This window comes from Cololabis saira, chromosome 1, assembly GCF_033807715.1.
Source record: "Cololabis saira isolate AMF1-May2022 chromosome 1, fColSai1.1, whole genome shotgun sequence".
NCBI lineage: Eukaryota > Metazoa > Chordata > Actinopteri > Beloniformes > Belonidae > Cololabis > Cololabis saira.
The window spans coordinates 53377907-53390766 of NC_084587.1; positions in this window are offsets into that span (position 1 = coordinate 53377907).

The following is a 12860-nucleotide window of genomic DNA, read 5'->3' on the forward strand; positions in this document are numbered from 1 at the left end:
AGAGCTGCTTCCATCAATCTTATTAATAGCTGCTAAAGCAGAACACGATTCCCTCAATTAATAGTTTTCCACCTTTTGTACTAATAATTAATAGTCAACATCTAACATGAGCAAAATAAGATCTTAAACATACACTAGTATAGTTAGTTTTTATAACCTGGGTTCCCTGCATCTTCCATCTTTCAGCCGTTTGTTTTACATATATATTTATGTACAAAAAGATTTTCAAGTTTTAAATTCTGTAAATTTGACATGAAGAAAGATATTAATAATGATAATAATTGGAGGAAGAACAATAGTGAAAAATATTTTCATCACTCATCCGCCATACAAAAAAAATGGCGGATGAGTGAACGCTGGCGCGACTGGCTGCTGCTGCTCACCGGCACTTTTAAACTTATCTAAACGTCTTTTCACTGTCTCACGACCCACACCTGACTGTGCATCTGTGGTCACTCGGGTAAAAGTCCTCACTACCTACTCGTAACAGTTAAACGGCTCGATTGTCACTCCTACGTGGCTGTGTTTGCAATGCTTGCTCACCTGCTCTGCTCCGGCGGCTACCGAGCCCCACCAGGACCTGCTCACCTCGCGTTGCCCAAGTCCACACCAACAATGTGGTCTGACGGGATCTACATCTGGTCCGTGCTTGCTTGGATTCTCCTGTTGCTCGCTCGCCAGCCCGTGACTGGACTGCTTCAATACTCAACGGTGGAGCTCCTGAGACTGCGCTTCCACCTGCACGAGCCTCCCCGACTGGACTACACCTCCACCCGGACATCGCCTTTCTGCCCAAGCAGAGATACATCCACCGGGGGTCCCGCCGGTGCTTCCGAGAGGATTCCTCGAACCCAATCAAGTCCATCTGGTCCAACTCTCGCGCTCCCAACTTTACACTGGCTGAGCTGCCAACCACAGCGTCCTAGCCAGCCTAGCCTGGTCGGCTAGCACCGCCACTGTCAACTTCGGTCTGCTAAACATCCACTCACTCACAAGCAAGGGGCATCTCATCCAGGATCTCCTCAGCAACCGTAAGTTTGATTTCATCTGTCTAACTGAGACATGGCAACAGCCCAATGACTTTTCCCAACTCAATGACTCAACTCCTCCGGGGTTTGTTTACATCTGTCAATCCCTTTGTTCCGGCCGAGGAGGAGGTCTTGCCATATTTTACCACGATACGTTGAAAGTCTCGCCGCTGTCTGTCCCTGCCTTCAGCTCCTTTGAATCCACTGTATGTCAACTGTCTGGACCTATTCCCACAATCATTGCAACCCTTTACCGCCCCCCAAAACCAAATGGCGAGTTCTTAAATGACTTTGCTGCTTTTCTCACACACCTTTCCACTCTCTCACCAAACACTATATTGCTGGGAGATTTTAACATACCCATGGACAATATAAACCATCCTTTCACCAGAGACTTTACATCATGTCTTGAGAGCTCTGGATTTCAGCAGCACACCCACTTCCCCACACACTCCAAGGGACACATCTTGGATTTAATCTGCTGCTCTGGTCACCCCTACTGACTGTGCTGCAGCTGAATTCCCCATCACCGACCATTTCCTCCTCTCATTCAACATCGATCTCACTCTGTCCACCACTAATACCCCTTTTACACCAAGCTGGTTCCAGGGCTGGTGCTAGTGCTGGTGCTAGAGCCGGTTCGGGGTTGGTTCTAAGTAAGAACCGTTTGCTTTAACACAAGCTGGTGCTAGCCAGCAGCTGGCCAGAGAGCCACGTCATCACGTCACCACTCCCCCTCGTTTTCATCCCCACCCTGATCAGGAAGCTGAGAGCCAAAAGCTGTTTTAATTTCAGCTGTAGAGCTGTTAATATGGCACTTTATTAAGTTTTAATATTTTTTCAGGTAAAGTAACCTTTAAGATCCCCAACCTGGGCTCAGTTTATCCAAATAACGCCTGTTAAGAAATTTGCTCTGAAAATTTCGGAATTTCTGGCTGACTGCCGGTTCCGCGTTAAATCGACGCAGAGCCTACGGCGTACGGCGCCTGTCCCAGTCCCCGTCCCCGTCCCAGCGGGCCAGGAATTTTGATTAAATAAATGGATAGAGCGTTGAAGACGGCGGTTAAGTTAGCAGACTCTTTTATTATGACATCCATTTATTTAATAAAAATTCCCGGCCCGCGGGGACGGGCTGGGAGCGGGCTCAGACGCGAGGCTGCACTCCATTGGCGGGCACGGAGCCCGCCGATGGAGCGGCAGCCTCGCGTCCAAGCGTCCCAGGGCTGGAACGCTTCCCCGCGGGCTCGGACGAGGCTGCCGCTCCATAGGCGGGCACGGAGCCCGCCGACGTTACTGTTGATGGATTGTACCGTAGACCACTGCTGCTTCTGTTTTACATCCATTATTAAATAAATTGATGTAATAATAAAAGAGTCTGCTAACTTAACCGCCGTCTTCAATGCTCCGTTGTTTAAAAACGGCGCTCTTCCGTGTTTATTCTGCTTTGGTTGTTCAGTAACACCGTCCCCAGCCCCGCCCCCAGCCCTTGATGTAAGCACGTAGCCCCCGACGAAACTGGTTCTTTGCGCTGGCCCAGCAAAAAGTCGGTTCTCCTGTAGCACCAGTTTTGAGAGCCAGGAGCCGGTGCTTAGGCTGTGTAAAACCAAATAACTGGTGCTAAGTCTGGCTCTAGCCCAGAACCAGCCCTTAACCACCCCTGAACAGCTGGTTTCACACTACAATACAGGACTCCATGATATTCTCGACTCTCTCGCTCCGCTATAAACCAGATCTGTTTCTTTCACCCTTTCTGCTCCCTGGTTTACGCCTGACCTTCGGCTCATGAAAGCCAAAGGCAGGCAGCTCGAGCGGCTTCACTGTAAAACTGGTCTGTCTGTTCACAGAGAAAAGTAGAAAGATCATCTTATGCATTACCGGGACTGTATTGCTAAATCCAAATCAAACTACTACTTCAGCATAATCTGTTCAAACGCAGGCAACACCAAGTCACTGTTTTCACTGTTCAACAATATCACCCGTTACCCAGTCTCTATACCAGTGATTCTTAACCATAGGGCCGCGGCCCAAGTGTGGGCCGCGAGCGCCCCCTAGTGGGCCGCGAAAAGAATTCAGTTTTCTACGTTTGGGCCGCGGGGGCCGCGGGACTGCATCCCGACCATGTGGTGGCGCTGTTACTGACTGCCAGCCGGTGGAGGAGGGAACCCAGCAGAGGAAGAAGACGGGGGAGCTCTATAAAAGAGGAGAATAATGCTGCGGCACGTTCTATTTACCTCGGACACTGATCTAGCTGCTTTATCCTTTATTATTTTAAGATCCTTTATTTTGCACAAAATAGGTTTAAATCCGCCAGGATAAGGGATCGTTTTTACTTGGTCTGCGCTCAGACTCGGCTTGGATCCGCCAGGATCAAGGATTGTGGTCTGCGCCCAGCAACGGGGGAGAGTGAGCGCAGTGGGATCCTTTATTTTCCAGGTATGTTTTAAATTAGTTTAACGGTGGAACTGGTACTCAATAATTTCTTAATATGTTTTAGCTTTGAGGAGAATATTTTTGTGATGTTTTATTAAGTTAAAAAGTATATTTTCTTTGTGTTCAAGAGTAAACACGTGCGTTTGCCGCCATCTTGTGGAATTACTCAATACTGACATGCACGAGTGAATGTATTTTATTACATTTCGTTAAGGCAAAGACCATATTTGTTCATGTTAATTGATTAGTTACTATGTATGTAGCAGTTTTTGTATTAAAAAGGTGAATTTCCCTGAGATAAAGTTAATTTTCACAAGACTTAGTGAAGGTAATGAGCCAATAAGAAATTGTTTGTTGCTTGTAGGCTATATTATTTTGTAGCTTTATTAAGATTTTGGTTTGAATGTATTTTACCATTTGTGTACTGCAGGTTAAACCTAAAGTAACTTAAGTGTGCAGTTTACAGATATGATTTAAAATATGGTTTAAACTTAACAGTTTGCAAAGAAGTGTTGATGTAAAATGTGATTTAAAAAGATAACTAAAAGCTCTGGTTTGTATCACTGGCCTGATCATTTATCCTTTATTTTCCAGTGCAACATACGCCAACACGATGGAGAAATTCCTAAAACGGAAAAATTAAGACGACAACCCCACCAAAAATAAATTCATGCGCAAGTACAATCCGGACTTCATCAAGTACGGCTTCGTAAACGGAGGTAGCGCGGCGGTGCCGAGAGCCCAGTGTGTGGAGTGTGGATTAACTCTATCCAACGAAGCACTGAAGCCCTCAAAACTACAGCGGCATCTAGAGACCAAGCATCCCACGCTTGTGGGAAAGCCGGTGGAATTTTTCAAGAGAAGAGAAGATGGGTTGCAGATGCAGAAAAAATCTATCGTGTCACTGACTGGTACCTCTAAATGTGCATTGAAAGCTAGCTACCTCGTTGCCAGACGTGTGGCACAGAGGAAGAAAGCTTTCACCATAGCAGAGGAGTTGGTTCTGCCTTGTGCTGTTGATATGTGCCGTGAGATGATCGGAGAGGCCGCTGCAAAAAAGTTTCTGACCATCCCACTCTCAAACGACACTGAGTCACCGTATCGTGGACATGGCCTCAGACATACAGCAACAACTCATCGAAAGAGTAAAAAGTAGCCCATTTTTTTCTTTGCAACTTGACGAGTCCACTGATGTCACGAATGCTGCACTGCTGCTGGTTTTTGTTCGCTATCGCTGGGACAGTAGTTTGCACGAAGACATACTGTTTTGTCGAGAGCTACCAACACGGACTACGGCTCAGGAATGTTTCCGCTGCATGGATAACTTTTTCAGTGAGAACGGCATGGACTGGCAGAATTGTGTCGGGGTGTGCAGTGACGGTGCAGCATCAATGACTGGCAAGCATCACGGCGTCATCAGACAGATTCTGGATCGTGCACCAGAAGCTAAATGGACACACTGTTTTCTCCACTGTGAAAGCCTCGCAGAAAAAAAGATGTCACCAGAGTTTTTTTGATTTGATTTTGATTTGTTTATTTGCACAACATAAAAAACGGTACAAAAGTTTAAATAAACATAAAAAAAGCATGAAAATATGTGCAGGTGAGAAAGGAAGCCCTAAATGGGCTTATTCAAAGTTCTCACCAGGAAAAATAGATTGTATTGAATACAATATTGAATACAATTCAATACACCAGAGTTCCACGAGGTGATGGATGTAAGTGTGAAAACCATCAACTTCATTAAAAACAATGCTGTGAACTCCAGATGTTTTGCTAAACTGTGTGAGGAAATGGAAGCAAATCACATCCAGCTGCTCTATCACAGTGAAGTGAGATGGCTCTCAAGAGGACTGGGGTCCGTTTCACAAAGCAGGTTCAACAAACACTGAGTCTAATCCTGAACTCTTAGTTGATCTACTCTGAGATCGGAAACTCTGAGTTTTCGGTTCCAGAACAGCGGATTTGAGGTAATTTACTCAACTCTAAGTAGTTTCACCGGGAGTTAAGCGCGAGCGTGAGGGAAATAAAAAGCCAGCATCAGTAGAGCGCTGATACAAGGATTCACCATGGCAACCGGCGACACAAAAGAGCGACATACATTTTCTTTTTTTTCTTTTTAACTTTATTTATCTTTTCAATTTACAAAATCCCTTTGAGGAAACGTTAGTTTGCATCTGAAGATCCACATACTTCACGCCACTGGAGTTAGAAGTGTTAATACGTGCATATGGCGAGTATGAGAGCATATTTTGAAAAAAAAAATGAAATTTTATTGTCAATTAGATCAGGGCCGTTAATTGGGTACGGCAGCCGCCACACCTCGGCTTCAGGGGAGAATGTAAATGTTTTTTTTTAAATACATTTATGGAATTACTCTGTATCTATTTGTATTGATGTATTCTATTACTTCATACATATAAAATAACTACAAATGCATATCAGAACAACATGATGGATTTCAGTAGGTATTATCTATCCCAACACTTGTACCCCCCCCCCCCCCCCCCGCCCCCTCATATCTTGAAATGTCCCAGCGTCCCTGACGACAGTGGTCGCTATCAATCTCGTTTTTAGTGCGCTCTGCAGATATAATATATGTCCTGCCATTTTCTTTCTTTTTATTTAAATTGATTTATTTTATTATATTTATGTTACTTATGTAATGACTTATGCACTTCATCCACTTTATGTCTCATACTGTATTTGTTTATTTAATTCCTTGATGCCTGACTGTCCACGGTCAATGTTCTGACTGTAATTGGAACTTTTAAATAAAGTTTTAAATAAAGTTAAAAAAAAAAGTGCGCTCTGCAGTGTTACTAACTTACAAAAATTAAAATGAAGCAGACAACCACGCAATAAAAAAAAAAGAAAGAAGGCAAGTGATGGGTCCAGAATATATTAACGAGGCTGTTAGCCACTGATGGATTAATTATGCAAGTTCATCTCAAAGTAAGATATAAATCCTCTTATACATCTGTTTAAGGGAAATATTTGACTTTTTTTTACTCTCCCTCTCCTTTTTGCATTTGGACTTTAACTGTTTGAAGTTAAACTGGGATGTCCCTGTGTTGCACTGACATAGTGAATAAAATACGTTGCGTTTGTCAGATACGCCTTTTCTGCTCTCTAACTCTGCCGCTTGCTGTCCGTGGTGCAGAAAACGGATGCGTATCGCGTAAAGACCCATTGGCTGAATTGACGCCACTGAGGGAGGAGACAGAGAGAAACTCCAGGTTCGCTGAAATAAACCTGGTCCCGACCAGGTTAGGTTCAGAGCGTCTGTTACTACGGTAACTGACCGAGAGCTTAAGTTACCTCTCTTTGTGAAACAGGCTAGAGTTACCTCTCTTTCTCTGGTTTGAGTTACCTCCCTTTGTGAAACGGAAAACTCAGAGTTTCCCTCATTTCAGAGTTAACAGACTCAGAGTTCTCACTAAACCTGCTTTGTGAAACGGGCCCCTGGTCCTCAACCGGCTGTTTGAACTGAGGAATGAGGTCTTCTCATTTCTCACTGAGAAAAAGTATCATCTTGCACATCACTTTGCAAACACAAAGTTCACAGCTAAACTTCAGATTCAGATTCAGATTCAGATTCAGCTTTATTTGTCCTTTGCAAGGAAACTTGTTTTCACCCCCGTACGCCACACACAACCTCAAGATACATAAATACATACATTACATCACCCACCCATACACATTAAACAGGAACACACATTTAGCGACGCAATCTATTCAGTTCTGTTATAGCAGAGGGGACGAAGCTTCGGCTGAACTTGACCCTCTTCCAGGTCAGGGACCTGTACCGGCGGCCAGATGGAAGCAGCACAAAGTACGGGTTTAGGGGGTGGCTGGGGTCCTGGGTGATGGTGAGTGCTCTGCGTGTTATGGCTATGGTGTTGAGGTCAGAGAGGATGGGGGTGGGGAGGCCAATGATTTTGGCAGCTCTGTGAGTGATTTGTGTCAGTCTTTTTGTGTTGGGGGATGACAACATGTTGAAGAAACAGGAGGAGCAGTAGAGGAGGATGGGCTGAATTATGCTCTTGTACAGTAACAGTAGGAGGTGGGGGGCCACTGAGAGGGCTCTCAGTTTTCTGATGGCAGAATGTCTTTGTTGGCTGCGTTTATGGATGTCGTGGATGTGTGATTCAAAGGTGAGTTTATTGTCTATAATGAATCCCAGGTATCTGAAGGTATCTATCACCTCTACGGCTTCTCCGTTGATGCTGATGGGGTTGTGGGTGGGGAGGGGGGTTGACTTGCTTGTGCTTGGGGAGGTGATGACCAGTTCTTTGGTTTTGGACACATTGAGGTGCAGATGGTTGTCAGAGCACCACTGTGTGAGGTGAGAAATGGAGTTCTGGTATTCTGTGAGTGAAGTGTCTAAAAGTCCAACTACGACAGTGTCATCTGAGTATTTGAGATATGTGTTTGTGGGTGAGGGGCTGATGCAGTCATTAGTGTAGAGGGTAAACAGGAACGGGCTCAGCACACAGCCCTGTGGGGAACCGGTGTTGGTGATGGCGTATGATGATGTCACGCTGCCCACTCTGGTGGATTGTGGTCTGTTGCTGAGAAAACTGTGAACCCAGTGGATGAGGAGTGATGGGATGTTCAGGTGATGGAGTTTCCTGATCATCAGGTGGCGCTGGACGGTGTTGAAGGCGGAGCTGAAGTCGATGAAGAGAAGTCTGGCGAAATTACCGGGGGTTTCAAGGTGTTGGAGGAGTGAATGAAGGAGGCATGCCACAGCATCCTCTGTTCCCCTCCTCACTTTGTATGCAAACTGGCATGGATCCAAGTGTTGTTCAACAGATGGGAGGATGATGTCAAGAACCAGTTTCTCCAGGCATTTCATCGGAATTGAGGTGAGTGCAACTGGACGGTAGTGGTTGGGCTCTGAGGGGCGGGGTTTCTTGGGCACTGGGATGATGATAGATGTTTTCCACAGGGTAGGTACTGTGGCCGTCCTGTAGGACTCCGAGAAGAGGGAGTGCATGATGGGGGCGAGCTCCGTGGCACACTCCTTCAGCACCCGCCCCTGGATACCGTCTGGCCCTGGGGCCTTGCCAGGTTTACATCGGCCCAGCTGCCGACGTACATCCTCCACCCTAAAAGGAGCTTGATGCACTGGCTCCGAGAGAGGGAGGGTCTCCAGCAGCGCTTCACACTCCTCTGAACAGTCCATGGTGTCGAAACGGGAATAAAAAGTGTTCAATGACTCAGCAAATGTTGTAGGGTCATTTATTGCAGCTGACTTGGGTCGTGGGTCCAGGCCCGTGAGTGTTCTCACCTTCTGGAAAGCTTGCCGGGTGTTCATGGAGCTGAATTCTAGTTCCAGTTTTTCTTTGTATCTGAGTTTTGCTTTGTAGATTTCATTCTTTATCTGTCGTGTTATGAGTTTAACTGAAACCCAGTCCTGTTGTTGAAATGCCTTCTGCTTTTCCTTAAACCGGTGCTTTATATGTGGTGTAATCCAGGGTTTTGAATTTGGATATTTCTTGAAGACCTTTACTGGAATTGTTGTGGAAATGCAGAATTGAATGTAGTCCGTGATGACAGAGAGCCTTTCATCCAGGCTCCCACCAGAAAAGACGTCCCAGTCTGTGCAGGCCAAGGAGCCCTGCAGCTGTGTGATGCTGTCCTCCGACCATTGGGGGGCGCTGTATGTCTTGGGCTTGAGCCTCTTCAGTTCGGTCCTGTAAACAGGAAGCAGGATGATGACGTTGTGATCACTGTAGCCAAGCGGTGCCTGGCAACGGGAGATGTATGCGTCCGGGATATTCCCATAACACAAGTCCAGTATGTTATTCCTTCTCGTTGGTAAGTCCACGTACTGGTGGAATGAGGGCAAGACTTTGTCCAGTCTGCAGCTGTTAAAATCACCAGTTATGAACACCGGAGCGCTCGGGTACTTCCCCTGCATGTCGCTAGTCGTACCAGCAACTATCTCAGCTGCTTTATTAGCATTAGCGCTAGGTGGAATGTACACACAGCTGATGACAACAGTGGGGAATTCCCGAGCCAGATGAAAGGGACGCAAGGACAGGGTCAACATCTCCACGTCAGGAGTGCACATCTTGCTGTGTGTCTTGATGTTCTTACACCACCTGTCATTGACGTACATGCAGACCCCTCCACCTCTCCCTTTACCGGATTTCTTCGTGCGGTCAGCCCTGATGATGGTGAAGTTTTCCAGGTCCACCTCAGCGTCTGGTGTCGCCTCGTCCAACCATGTCTCTGTCAGGGCTATGACAGAGGCTTCCTCGTAGGTTCTCTCCACTTGGCATTTGGCATGGAGTACATCCATTTTGTTCCGGAGAGAACGAACATTGGACATGATGATCAAGGGGAGAGGGGGTTTAAACGGCCGCTTTCTCAGCCTAGTCCGGACCCCCCCTCGCCGTCCTCTCTTCCTTGGTCGAATTTCTGCCGGCAGGACGCTGGATGGCTTAATCCCGCAGGGCAGAGAAGAGCGGATTTGAAGCAGAGCTTCCCTGGTGTAGGTGAGTCCATGATTGTCCCAGGACTCTGGGAGTAACGCTCGGCTATTCCTTGTGATAATCCATAGGATGTATAGTACGATCACGGTCGCATTGTGTACTTTCACCCACATAGTGACAGCTTTGACACATAAAAAGAAAAACGTATAACAACCCAACAAAACGCCGACAGATTACTTGAGGTAGACAAACGTACGAGCGGTGTCGTCGCAGCCAGAACATGCGCCGCCATCATATTATCATGCAGTATTTCTGCAGGTGTTAGCAAGTCACTGGGATGATCTGAGGAAAGAAGATTTGCCTACCTCAGTGACATTTTTTCCCTACTGAACCAGCTGAACATCTCCCTTCAAGGAAGAACCAGCAACATTTTTGTTGTTGCAGACAAAGTTCAAACGTTCAAGAGGAAACTTGCTTTGTGGACCAAGAGGACCCAGGAAAAGAGAATGAACATGTTTCCACTTTTGTCGGTCATTTTGGAAGACTTCCCCCATGTGAACATCAGTGACTCAGTCTCTCAGCACCTCTCACAACTGGCAGAGAAATTTGAAGACTACTTTCCTGAGGATCCCAGAGAGGGACACATGTGGATTTTGGACCCGTTTTCTGTGGATCCCACTGCAAATGATGTTGCTTTGCCCTCACATCTGGAATCCCAGCTTCTGGAAGTTTCCACCGACAGCACTTTAAAGTTGCAGTGGGGCAAACTGGACCTGGGCTCCTTCTGGATTGCTGTCTCCAAGGAGTACCCATGTCTTGCACAGAGGGCTGTGAAACAACTCCTCCCATTCACAACAACGTACCTGTGTGAGTCAGGATTCTCTCTTCGTGGCCACAACTAAGCCCAAAGCCCGAAACAGACTCAGAGCAACGCTGGATGCTACTCTGAGAGTGAGCCTTTCCCCCAATCCACCCAGACTGGACCTGATTGTGTCTCAGAGGCAGGCCCAAGTGTCTCATTAAGAGCTGCAGATAAGGATATTGTATTTTTTTGTTAATATGTATATGAAAGAAAATAAAGATTATTCTGGTTCTGCTATGCACAAATATAGTTTCATTTGCACTTTATTTCAATTTTATTTACAGTTTATTTAATTTAAAAACATGTATTTATTTTACGTTTTATTAATAATAATGGCTTGGTTTTATATAGCGCCCTTCAAGGCACCCAGAGCGCTTTTTACAGAGACCATTATTCATTCCTACACATTCTCACCGGTGGTGGTAGCTACGTTTTGTAGCCAAAGCTGCTACGTTTGTAGCCACAGCTGCCCTGCAGAGTGACAGAAGCGTCAGTCGGCCCCTTCCGACCACCACCAAACATTCAAAAACATTCACACGGGGCAAGGTGGGTAAGGTGTCTTGCCCAAGGACACGACAGCCACTGGGACGGAGCGGGATTCGAACTGCCGACCTTCCGATCATTGTACGACCCGCTCTACTGCCATCCATTGATTGATTTATATGTATATATATTTTTTATTCTGAGTCCTTCCTTTTTTATTTAAGTAAAATCTAATTATTGATCTTTTTTTATTAATAAGCCTGAACTGATTGATTTGTCCTAGTATAAATCAAGCTTGACGTGTGCATGTTAACATTGACACATGTTAACCTTGACATGTTTCATAAAAGTCAGTGATGATCATTTTATTTGACAAGGTTTTTGCTTGGGCCGCTCTGTACTGAAAAAATTGGGCCTCGAGGTCAGAAAGGTTAAGAACCCCTGCTCTATACCACCCCATCTCTACTCAACTGCCTTCTGTAACTCTCTACTGTCGTTTTTCAACACCAAAATCCTGAAAATCCATCAGGACCTTGGTTCTACCTCCCTCAGCGTCACTTCCGATCTCCACCCGCCCACCCACCCCTTATCCTCCTTTGAGCTCCCCACCCTCTCGGAGATCTCTCACCTCATACACAGGTCCAAGCCCACCACATGTCAACTGGACCCCTCCCGACAGTACTGGTTAAATCCTGCCTCCCCTCTCTGGCCCCCCTCATTTCTACCATCATCCACTCCTCTCTTACCACTGGAACTGTTCCTTCATCATTCAAAATTGCTGCAATAACCCAAATTCTGAAAAAACCTGGTGCAGATCCTACCAACTTCAATAATTTCCGTCCTATCTCAAACCTGCCCTTCATCTCCAAGATCCTAGAGAAAGTAGTTGCTACATAACTCCAGCACCACTTATCACTTAACAACTTGTATGAACAATTCCAGTCTGGCTTCCGTCCCCTCCATAGCACCGAAACTGCACTTGTAAAAATAACCAATGACCTCCTCATGGCAGCTGATTCTGGTTTACTCACTATCCTCATCCTCCTTGACCTGAGTGCGGCCTTCGATACCATCAGCCACCCCACCCTCCTCAATAGACTTTGCGCCATCGGCATCACCCACACTCCTCTAAACTAGTTCAGTTCCTACCTCACAGGCCGCACTCAGTTCATTCAACTCAAATCTTTCACATCCCAGCCTTCCCCTGTCATTTCAGGTGTGCACCAGGGCTCTGTCCTGGGGCCCCTCCTTTTCATCATCTATCTTCTCCCCCTCGGCAACATCTTCCGTAAGTACATCAGCTTTCACTGCTACGCGGATGACACCCAGCTCTACCTCTCCAGTAAAGCCACCTCCACCCTCCCACCTTCGTCCCTCACTGACTGCCTAACAGATATCAAATCCTGGTTCTCTTCCATCTCTCTCTCATACAACGCATACACATAAAAATGTGAACGGTGAATCTCCAAATTTAATTTGACGAAATTAGACAGACCCAAACATTCCACATTTGCGTAATAATAAACGCCAAGGCTGGCGCCATGAAGTCAATTAAATGCATGTCTCACCTTTAGAAGAGTTGCAAGCGGCGACTGTTGTTGCTGAACCTCC